Source organism: Camelus ferus, chromosome 31 (assembly GCF_009834535.1).
Source record: "Camelus ferus isolate YT-003-E chromosome 31, BCGSAC_Cfer_1.0, whole genome shotgun sequence".
NCBI lineage: Eukaryota > Metazoa > Chordata > Mammalia > Artiodactyla > Camelidae > Camelus > Camelus ferus.
In genome coordinates, this window is record NC_045726.1 from 17,702,811 (window position 1) to 17,714,243 (window position 11,433).

The window sequence follows — 11,433 nt, forward strand, 5'->3', positions numbered from 1 at the left end:
AGAGATGTTTTTTAACATAGAAAAATAAAAAAGAAGAAAAGAGATGCATGTGGAAGGTCTACTTTTAAAAAAAGAACCCAGCCCAGGCCTCTGATTCTTCCAAATTTTCAGGGTTCAGATACTTCTTACACTTAATACATTATGTAAATTTAAGTATCTTTTACCCACATCATAGTGTTACATGTTATATTTATTATATTATTTAAATAACTTATTTAATTGACATTTAATTAGTAAACTATTATTAGTATTTAATTTACTTATATAAATAATATATACATGCATATAGAGATGGAGACAGAGAAAAAGAATTCCAAGGTCATTACACTATGAGACTATCACAGCTGGGATGCTAAACAGTAGACAAGGATCGTACATAGACACAAAATATATAGGAAAACTCTAGTTCTTAAAATATATGCGAAAATCCTGAACTAGACGTAGCAACAACCACATAAGCAAACAAGCAACATAGTAAAGTAATCGTATCTTATGACCAACAGGATTTATCCTGGGAATCGAAAGTGTCTCATTAATAAAATTCATATATATTAAGAGATAGAACCATCTTAATACACACCAAAAAAGAGAAGGAAATGGACAAAATCTACCACCTATAGTTACTCTATAAACAAACTATCAAACAAAGCAAGGCAGGATATGGATTCCACCGAACCCGTGAAGAAGAGTGAACACCAGGTCCTCTCAGACTTTCCCCGAAGATGGCAGAGGGGCCGTGGGTGTGACTGGATGGTCTCCGTCCTCCCGACCCGCCTCGGCGTGGCCTTTTCTTTAAGTCCCTAGTGCTGGAAAGTCTGCTCCGTTAGTCTCCACTCATGCTTGGGGACAGTCGCTCTGCTCGTAGCTGTAGCTTTGGTCTTACGGGAGGAGACCCACTCTGCCGTCCTGATCCGAGCTCCACAAACTGTGAGTGTCATAAGGAGAGCCAACATCTTCCCTGAGAAAACTGACATGTGAGCGTTACTGAAAAAAGGAGGAAATGATGAACTTTGTGGAAGAAGGGATAACAGGAAGCAAAGAATTTGAGTTAAAATTAGCACGAACTGTGAAAGTAGTTATGGTTTTGGAGGTGAAAAACCACAGAAATAGAATTCTGGAGACAGAAGAGATCTTGGTAATAGTTTGAGGAACTTTGATTCTTTAGATGAAAAAATTTGGTCAAATCCCTGCAGTATGTCTCATGATCACTCAGTAGTGAGGCCACTAGAATCCAATGAACTTTGACTTTTAATTCAGAGATTTTTTTCTTCCCAACTAAGGAAAGCTACTTAAGTTTTTCCCCAAGGAAATGTCTTTGATTGGCGACATTTTTTTCTTTTTGTTGTTCAGAGACATGTCAAAACTATACGTTTTTTGAGATTTTGGCTCTTTTCCCCTTTTTGTCTCACTGCACTGGCTAGGAAAGATTGTGTTTTTCAAAGACAGACTTGTCAGCATCCTGTTACCAACTGAACGTGTCCTCCTAAAGTCCGTATTTTGAAAAGCTAAACCCCAGCGTGGCTGCTTTTGGAGATGTGGCCTGTAAGAAAGTAGTGAAGGCTGAAGAGACAGTAAGGGTGGGGCCCGCATCCAATGGGGTTAGCGTCCTTACATAACGACACACCTGGGGACTCGGTCTCCACGCACACACACTGAAGAACTGGCCGTGCGAGGACACAGAGAGAAGGCGGCCATCTCCACAAGCCAAAAAGGGAGTCCTTGCCAGCAGCTGAATGGGCCAGAACCTTTATTTGGGGCTTCCAAACTCCAGAAGTGTGAGAAATAAAACTCAGTCGTTCAAGCCAACCAAGTCTGTGGCGTTTGGTTACGGCAGCCCAAACGGAGTGCTTCCCCTCCCCTCCCATCCCACAAGCTTTATACGTCGCAGCCTTCCTACCTCCTCCCAAAGCGGGAGGATGACTGTCTCCCTCTGAAGCTGCACGGTCCTGAGAAACGTGCTTGCCGTCGCCAGAACGTGGGAGTGAGAATGAACCAGAGCGGGTGGTTCAGAGACATTCACCGTTGCGCGATGCGAGGCTCCTGAGGCCTGGTCAGAAGAGGTCGAGCATTTTGGGCTGGTTCCTCCCCACACACGGGCTCTCCAGGCGCCTCCTCTCGAAGGGCTCTGTTTCAGAGCCCGGCCTCCGTGCTTGGAGAGGCCCAGGCCACATGGGGGCACTGTGTGTGGGCACAGGGCAGAGGGCCCCGCCGAGCCCAGCCTCCAGGTCCTTCCAGTCTGGGCTCTAGGTGGGTCCAGCCCCCCGCCGGTCACGCTACCCATCAGTGTTTCAGATCCTCCCAGCGGAAGCCCCGGAGTTGTGAGCTCTGGAGCAACGTCTGAATTTCCGACTACAGAGTCTGGGAGCAGGGTAAATGGTTGATCTAAGTCACTAAGTTTGGGCTGGCTTCGTATTCAGCAGTGGATAACTGGAGCGTGGAATTACCTGCTGTAAAACTTGCTCAGTGGCGGCCACCTGACTAGCCCTGTTACTCCTACTCCTTGCGCCTTGTGAGGCGGAGACAGAGCCAAGACGAGCACGGGAGAGATGTCTTCTCCTGGACAAGCTAAAGGCAACTTTTGAAACAGTGCAGTGTCTTCCTTTCTTCTGTTCTTTTGCCCAGCTTTATACTTGATGATGAAAGACTCCAAGTTGCCGACTCCAACTGCAAATGTTTCTGAGCTCCTGGCGTTTGCTGATTTATGGTCAAGGCTAGTTGATCGTCATCGCCACATTGAAAGCGGAAAGCGTCAAAATGATTCAGGTGCTCCGTGCTGCGCTACACCAGCCCGAGGAGCCATCCTCCCCAGACGGAAGTCAGGGCACCTAACAGGGAGTGAACACATACCCCCCAGAGCAAGGGTGGACTTGGTCTAGGACAAGACACCCAGGGCTCAGAAACACTCTTGCAGCCAACTCCTTGCCTGTTACTAGGCTGGCTACCGTATAGTTAATTGCCCAGCCTGGAAAGGAGGTGCTTTTCAGATTAAACTAGAACAACAGACGTGCATCCTGTACGATTCCACTGATGCAAAATTCCATGAAATGCGAAGTTTCCTGGTGACTGAAAGCACCAGAGACAGTCACTGGAAGTACCTGAGCGTCTGCCTGGGGTGGCCCGGAGGCAAACAGGAGCACGAGGAGACTTTCGGGGCTGACGGGCGTGTTTCGCTGTCTTGATGTGGTGGTGGTTGCACAGCTGTGAACATACGTTAAACCTTTTCTAGTTGTGCGCTTCAAACACATACAGCTTATCGTCTGCCAATTATCTCCAGAAAGCTGCTTGAAAAAAATTCTGTTATAGACAAGGTCATGTCATTGAACTTTCTGCTAGCATTTTTTTTCTTTTTGTTTAAAAAATAAATAAAAGTATTACAGAAACATCCCTGCCTCCCAGTCTCTTCCTTCGTACTCCCTCCCACTTGGTCATTTTCCCAAAGCAACCCCTATCGAGATGCCGGTGTACTTTCCATGCAAGATTTTATACAGTACCTCTCTGTGTGTGTCTATTAAAACTATTTTTTTCATGAGTTCAGAATAGTCACATAAGTATTATTGTTTAGGTAATAATGCCAATTTGTCGTCATTGAAAAGGAAAGAGAGCTTCCTTTTCCACCTTCTTTTCGGGCCTGGTGGTCAAGTTGCCATCCTAGGATTGCTTTCTATGCATCCTTTGATTGTGATGATATTTCTTAAACACCATGTACTCTCTTTGGTTTCTGTGTTTGTTTTTCTCCAGTGTGTTCTCAGCAAATCTTATTTTCTGAAAGGTACTTGGATAGGATGTGAAGTTTCCAATCTTTCTTTGCATGTCTGAAAATTCTTTAGGTTTGTGCTCATGTTTGATGAATAGCTTGGTTGGCTTCAAATAGGATTTTAAGTTCCAAATAAATTTCCTAAGGGAATTCAGCCATTGTTCCATCATATTCTAAACACTAGTGTTTCTGATGCAAAATCTGTTGCCAGTCTTGGTCTTGTTCCATTGTAGTTCATGTGCCTTTTGCTGTGAGAAATTTTTAGCATCTTTGTTTTATTCTTCATTTTCTGAAATTGCTCCAATTTTTTTCTCTCATATTTCTCATCTCTCTGTACTGGGAAACTTCATCAAATGTTCCTTTTAATCAGTTCTATAAAATTGTTTTATTCAGATATTATGTTTTTAATTCCATGAATTTATTCTATGTTCTGATTTTTTTTTTCCTTCTGAACAGTAATCTATTCTTAGTTTATAGATTTAATTTCTTCTCTAACTCTGACTAGAGATTTAAAAATGTCTCTTCTTTTCTCCAGATTGTCTTTATTTCCTCTGGGGTCAGTTCTATTTGGCCATCCTTCTCCTCTCCCTTTTTTTTTTTTTTCTTTCTTCTCCCCCTTTGATTTTTTTCTTGGGGTGGGTATTTATAAATAAATCATATGGTTGATTAATTTAGACAGTTGACAAGAATTTATTCTAACATTACTCGTTTATGACTTCTCCCCAGAATTTGAGGATTTCTTGCCAGCCTGAATATAGGTGAAATATGTCAACTGGCAAATTTGAGGAAACAAATAATGGTAAAGAAACTGGCAGATACTCTTAAGCCTCAAATGCCAGAAAAGGACCCTGTCTCAAGCATCTATTATTTTAGGAGACCTATCCCCTCCTACTCAGGTATTTCTGCCTTCAGTCTGGGACTAAACACAGGTTCTGGGAAAGACAGTTGGAAGAGATTACCATGAACCCTACCCCATTCTCAGCATTGCTATGAATTTATCCTATTTTATATATTTTAATCCCAGGACCACAACCCACATAAACTACATGCATTAAAATCTGTCATTGGGTCCATTTTGGGGTGAACCCAAATTATGTTAATCTCCTGAGTTCAACACTTAATCCCGAAATCTGAAGATTTTCCTTCTTTGATTCATCAACTATGTGCTTACAAAGATTTTACCCATAACTTTGTAGGAAAATATACGCAGAATTCAGTGCCACCATCACTATTATTGTTTTGTGATGCTATCTTTAAACGTGGAAAAATTTTTACTTGGCATGAATTACAATCTTCTTGAATCGTCCATGCATTAATCTGGAACCTTCCCTCCACAGCAGATCCAGGAAAAAAAAATCATTCCATAACCTAAGAGTCCAGTTACCTTTGACTTCTGGGTAACTCTGGTTTTTATCAAAAATTCTCCTTCTAACCTCCAATAACCAGCTAACGAAATGGTGCAAAGTATTTGCTCTACCCATCAAACTAGTCTTTAAGAAATGACTGAACACTGTTTGATGCCCAGCAGTCTAGGAGATATAAAAAGTCCATAATCACAGTCCAGATCATCACAAAGTTCATAGTCTAGTGAGAAATGTGCACAAACAATATTATGATTTGTGAGATAAAGGCTATGGGAGAGGGGCACAGGATGCTGTGACAGCTCCTGGGAGGACACGGGTCCCAGTCTACAGCAACTGGGAGGGTTCTGTAAAGGAAGTGGTCCTGAATCTCAGAGGGTGGGAGACCACGTCTTTCCAGCAGAGAGAAGAGCATTTGTGAAACGTCCCATCTCATCCACTGGATCTATGATTTTCAATACATTATTTTTCTTGAAATAGTCAGTTTATAATGTGTCAATTTCTGGTTACAGTGTAATGTTTCAGCCACACATGAACATACATATATTCCTTTTCATATCTTTTTTCATTATAGGTGACTACAAGATATTGAATATAGTTCCCTGAGCTGTACAGAAGAGACCTGTTGCTTATCTATTTTATATATACTAGTTAATATTTGCAAATTTCGAACTTCCAATTTATCCCTTCCCACCCCTCTCCCCCTGGTAACCATAGATCGTTTACTGTGTCTGTGAGTCTGTTTCTGTTTTGTAGACGAGTTCATTAGTGTCTTCTTTTTCCCTTTTATAGATTCCACGTGTAAGTGATATCATATGGTATTTTCTTTCTCTTTCTGGCTTATAATCTAAGCCCATCGTCTAATGACAGTGTTCCACTTTGCTTGTAGTGCAGGTATAATTCAGTATTTCTACTTATGAATTTTTACTTGTATTTGACTACCCTACTCTTTCTTTTCATCCCTTACAACCTTGCTGTCATTCATTTAATTTATGTGTATGCCATAATCACCCAATAAGTTGTTGCTGTTATTAATTTAAACAAGCATTTATTAGATCAATAGGAATACGTTAAACAGAAGATTTTATTTTACCGTTATTTTCCCAGAATTCTCTTCCTCTGTGTAGACCCAACTTTCTGACCTGTATCATTTTCCTTCCCTCTGAAGAACTTCTTTCAAACATTCCTAAAAGGCAGATCTACTGACAACCTATTATTTTAGTTTTTATTGGTCTTGGAAAGTCTTTATTTCTCACTCACTTTTGAAGGAAAATTTCACTCTATGTAGAATCCTAGGTTGATTTCTCTTTTCTTTCAATGGTTTAAATATTTTGCTCCATGTTTTCAGTAAGTTTTTTTTAAAGGGGACAGAACACTTTCTTAAAAGAGCATCTTCTTGGGGTGCCAAGCAGGTACAACCAAGGCGCTCTGGGGCTGTAAGAAGCAGAGCCGAGATACCATCCTGTTCAAGCTTTCTGTCAACTCTGACACGTTGCCTCCTCCCCCGCCAGGCAGCCTCCACACAGGATAACCTATAGCAAGGAGGGTTCACGTGATGCGGACACAGGTCCGTGAGTTAAAGGCAGTCATTCCTGTTACTGACTCTCACGAGACGGACCACTGCAAAATGCGCAGAAAGAGCCTCCGGAGATGGTACAAAATGCCCTTTTGGAGGGGGGCCGTATTTCCATGATAAGCCACACGCACAGCTACCGTGAGTCGGAGAGAGACTGCGTTGGCACGAAATAGGAAATCAAAGACTGCCGAATTATTCTCCTTAGGAAGATGAGAGTTTTAAAATGTATTTTTATTATTACTCCTGAGATTGATGAGGACAGAGAAGTCAGGAATGGGAAAGAAAGATGACCTGTTCCTCTGGAGGCGGAAGTCCCAGCTGGCTGAAATGGCAAAGAGGCAATATTTTTTAAGGAGCACAGATGTCTAATATTTAGTTTTAGGTTGTTTGCTAAGCATGCGGGTGCCAGCAGTGGTGGCTGCAGCCGGCTCAGACTGGGGCACAAAAGCCAATTGTCACATTGTCAAGAATTTCACATGCTGGTTGTTGAACTTAGCAATTATTCAGGATTAAATCACAGAAACTCGCAATAAAGAAAACATATTGAAGGCAAAGGTAAGAGATACTCAAAAGTTGCCACTTCCTAATTGTTTTGCCGGCACCGCACACCTGCGCACTTGAAGTCACCTGCCCATATGGCGTGTGTCTGGTGGAGACACTGCGTAACACCGTGACGGTCACGCCGTCACACAGCGCACAGTGATCTCTTCCTGGCTGAGCCAGTGCTGTCAGGTTGGGAGCCGGAAGTGTTTACACCGCAGGATTAGGCAAATGCTTCCTACTGGGGCGTGTCTGTTTGGAGAGCAGGTTGTTAGGTTTCTATCAGAGCCCCAGCTGGTCAAGGGCACGTCTGCCTGAAAGCAGCCACTCAGAGTCCTTGCTCCACCACTAGCCAGCGGTGAGAGCTGAGCAATTACTTAGCCTTCTGCCTGGCTTTTCTCTTGTGGTTATTTTGAGAAGCAAGTGAATCAAAATGTAACTTAATCCATTATTGGTGTTTTGTCATTGTTACTTTTATTTACACAATCATATTAATGACATACATATCCAGTACAAATGCCTGACATCTTCCTAAACCCTCAGAAACACACACCAACTCCTGGCTTCCCGCTGGTATCCATGTACCCTGTCTACATAGTTAAAGAACGAACAGCTGTTAGCTGGGGCACCTAACCCTTCTAACAAAGACAACATTCCCCTGCTTCTGTTGGCTGTGATGAGTAACGTTTTAAAACCCAAAGTGTCATGGAAACAGCTACTTACAGCCTCCCTCCCTTAAGTGACAACTGAGTGGCAGCCTTGTCTCTGCCTTTTCACCTTTCCCTCCTCTCTGCTGGTTGGATGTGGACACAATGGCAGGATCTTCAGCAGCCATTCTGAACTCTAAGGTAACTGACTGAGTGCAGGTTCCATGATGGAGCTGCAATATGGAACTTGCCTGGTCCCTTCCAACGCCGTGGAGCAAGGTCTCCACACCAACCCTTTCTTGGGAAAGAAAACTGTGTGTCTACACTGTTGTTCCACCTCAGAGTGTGTTCCTTGAAACAGCGGACCTTGTGAAAAGCTCAGAATCTCATCCTTCTTCAAAGCTGCTGGTCTGTAGATTAATAAAATCTGCATTTAGCAAAGTCATTGGGTGATTTCTTTGCAAATTAAAGTTTGAGGAGTGCTGGGTTAGGCCATTTTATTTTGGCTATTCTGACTTTTGGCTGAGCCCATCCTAACGGCTTTTGCCCTTGTGGGATCAAATCCATGCAGAGCCACCAATGGGAGGGACAGTGGGTGTCCTTGGGCTCTCAGGATGAAAAGGAACAACAGAACATGGTGCAGTGAGGAAAATGTATGAGAGGCAGGGACCGAGAACCTGCCCCCCCAAAGCTCTTCTTGGGGAAAACAGGGAGTTAATGGCTTTTTCCAGAACTCGAAGAGGAGGACTGCAGTCTTGCCCATCAGGAGGTCCCAGGTGATACCTGAGTAATAGATTGAACATCTCACTCCTTTTTGGTCAACAAGCAGCTCCTCCAGGATCCTGGAGCTTGGAAATCTGATTCTAGGCATTGCACTATTGCATCGGGATCCCTGTTTTGAGGTTATCAGATCAGAGTAAATTCCTTGTTCACTTTTCCCTTCCCTCTCAAGTCTGCTGTGTGGGCTTTCTAAGGGATCTCTCACTTTCTGTCTGTAGTACAATTTAAATTAGTTGTTCTCACCCCCATGGTTTTCATTTCTGCCTAGCCACACTTGGCGGCCCTCTCCATTGTCTTTCTGTCCCTTCCAGCCCCCTCAGAAATAATAAAGCTGCCATCCTGGCAGGTTGTCTCGTCTTCCCCACAGCTCTTTGCCGTCTCCATCCAGCCAATGTGCATGATTCACTTTTGAATCCAAGGCTTCACAAGACATAAAAGTCTGGGAAAGGAAAGCTCCATTGGTTCCTACTACTGCTAAAGCTAGCTTGGGAAGTGTTTTAAAACAGAGGCTTCATGATTATCTAGATATGGCGAGGCCAACAAATCGGGAGACAGTGATGACAGCCACTGAAAGACAGTGTGTTACTTACAGTTCTCAGGAGGAGGGAGCGTGCCCTGCAGGGCCACTGGGGGAAGCATCAGGGGCGGCCAGGAGGCAGATGGAGAGGGCAAAACGTGGCCAGAGTCTGTGGAGTGACTTTCGTGGGAAGGAATTGGCAAGACAGAGAAAGCATCATTAGCTCGTTTGGGATTGGCTGGTTTGAATAATTTCATAGGGCTCTGGGATGTAGAGGCTGCCCCCCCAAAATTATCTGGTACCTGGCCCTGGGGTGATCAGGGCAAAGAAATACAGGCCTGGAGTGTGGAAGCCTCAGAGAGAAGGAGTGGGCTGGATCGGCTACTTTGCATACAAATAGCACGCTCCTGGGTGGGCCATCTGCTATCTCCACGGATTAGCTCGTCCTAGGAAGAGCAGTGCCTCCTGGTCAGCAAGACTCCAGCCGCTGGAGGACCAAGAATACAGAAAATCAGAAGATATGGTAAATCCAGGAGGGCTGAGAGGAGGCAGTAATTTGGCCTCAAAGGAAGAAGATTTGGTTTAGAGAGAGACAGAGAAAATTCTAAGTCAAATAAAAGCCCAAAAGGCTGATCTTTGGGACAGATGACAGTGAGAGTGGGAAGGGCAGTTGAGGATGGGGGCTGTCAGCTGCCTGCTGAGAGCTGTGCCAGGACCCTTGGACCCAGGTGGTGATGACGAGAGAGGGCCACGCTGGAAGGTAGAGCTTGCTGAGCTTCTAAAGTAATCTCGGGATGGTCTCGCCCCAGAGTCAGGCTCCGTGACTCCGTGAGGGGTCCTCTTGCCTACGGCACCGTTAGGCTGGTTCTCTGACACCTGCAGCCGAAAGTTTGAAATCAGTATAATGAACACAGAGGGCTGGGGGACAATAAGGAACGGTTTGGACTCCCAGACATAGGAAACAAATTTTTGGTTACCAGGGGGACAGAGGCTGGGGAGGGATAAATTGGGAGTTTGGGATTTGTAGATACAAACTACTATATATAAAATAGATAAACTGTATAACTGTATAACACAGGAAACTATATTCCATACCTCGTAATAGCCTATAGTGGAAAAGAAGATGAAAAGAAATATATGTATATTTGAATCACAATGCTGTACACGAGAAGTTAACACAACATTGTAAACCAAATATACTTCATTAAAAAAAAAAAAAAGAAAGCAACAATTTGGGACTGGTAAAATCTGACCCAAATATGAAACTAAATGATTAAGGGGAGAGCAATGATCATAATATTTTTAAAAGATTATGGCAGCAATAATGCATAAGAGGACTGGAGAGGAAACAGAACAAAGGAGAAAATATCAAAAAGAAATGAACAGGGTTGGATGAGGATCCAGACAGTGAAAATACAAAGGAACAGGGAAATCTGAGATTGCTTCAGAGCATGGCCCCTGAAGCTGGTGACACCGGGTAAGAAGGGAAGCTCTTCTGAGCCCCTGTGACCAGGACAGTGTAGGTGCCCCACGAAGAGGGTTGTCAGGATCCACAGTCAAGCAGAGGCGGCCCAAGTCCAGGTCTCCGGGCAGGTCCACAAGCTCGTGGTTGCCCATCACGCACCCCCAAAGGCCACGCAGGTCTCTCACCTGCGATAAAAAGAAAGGTGATATTTATGACCTTTGAGAATAAGCAAATGCCCCTTCTTGGAGCAAGGGGAAGGTGTACTGATGCTCTGGCTTTCCAGAGCGGGGACCACGTCATCTCATTTTTTACTTTACCATAGACATCCGTGCTCAGTGATTGTCGTTGTCTGACTCACAATTTAATATGAAGAAACCAAGGCTCGAAAAGTTGAAGTCAAGCGCAGCTCTAGTTGGGGAGCCGGTGGCAAAGCGACTCAGTAGCTCTGGTCCGCGTTTTAAGGACAAGCGCACGTGATGTTTTAAGAGCATCACTGAAGGTTTTTTTTTTTAATCTGGTGTAAGATGCTTACCATTTTAACTGGCCTCAAAGCACCTCCTGAATTAGCCAGCGACTCATTTTACTCCAGAATTTATTAATAGCGCTGATAACGATCACCAGGATGAAATATAGAACAGAACAGATAATCTCTATAAACACGGGGATTAACTTTTTTTTTTTATCTTCATGGCAGGATCTGGATCAAAAGCTTTCATGCATCTTGGGTCCTACATTTCAGAGAAGAGTTGGGAAAGAATACAGGGGGGAGCGCGTGGGAGTTTGCAGCCGACGG

General features: G+C 43.8%; 1 long non-coding RNA gene across 6 annotated transcripts; it reads right to left on the bottom strand.

Moving 5' to 3' along the window:
• Positions 1–6,171: 6,171 nt before the first annotated feature.
• LOC116660774 lies at positions 6,172–11,064 on the bottom strand. 6 transcript variants are annotated; one of them, XR_004316394.1, is made up of 5 exons: positions 10,958–11,064; positions 9,478–10,051; positions 9,249–9,355; positions 8,662–8,770; positions 7,498–8,288 (listed from the first exon to the last, which is right to left on the bottom strand). It is a non-coding gene; the product is annotated as an uncharacterized LOC116660774 (long non-coding RNA). The 6 variants fall into 6 exon arrangements; XR_004316395.1 differs by lacking the exons at positions 7,498–8,288; positions 8,662–8,770 and adding an exon at positions 6,172–7,013; XR_004316391.1 differs by lacking the exon at positions 8,662–8,770.
• Positions 11,065–11,433: the final 369 nt, after the last annotated feature.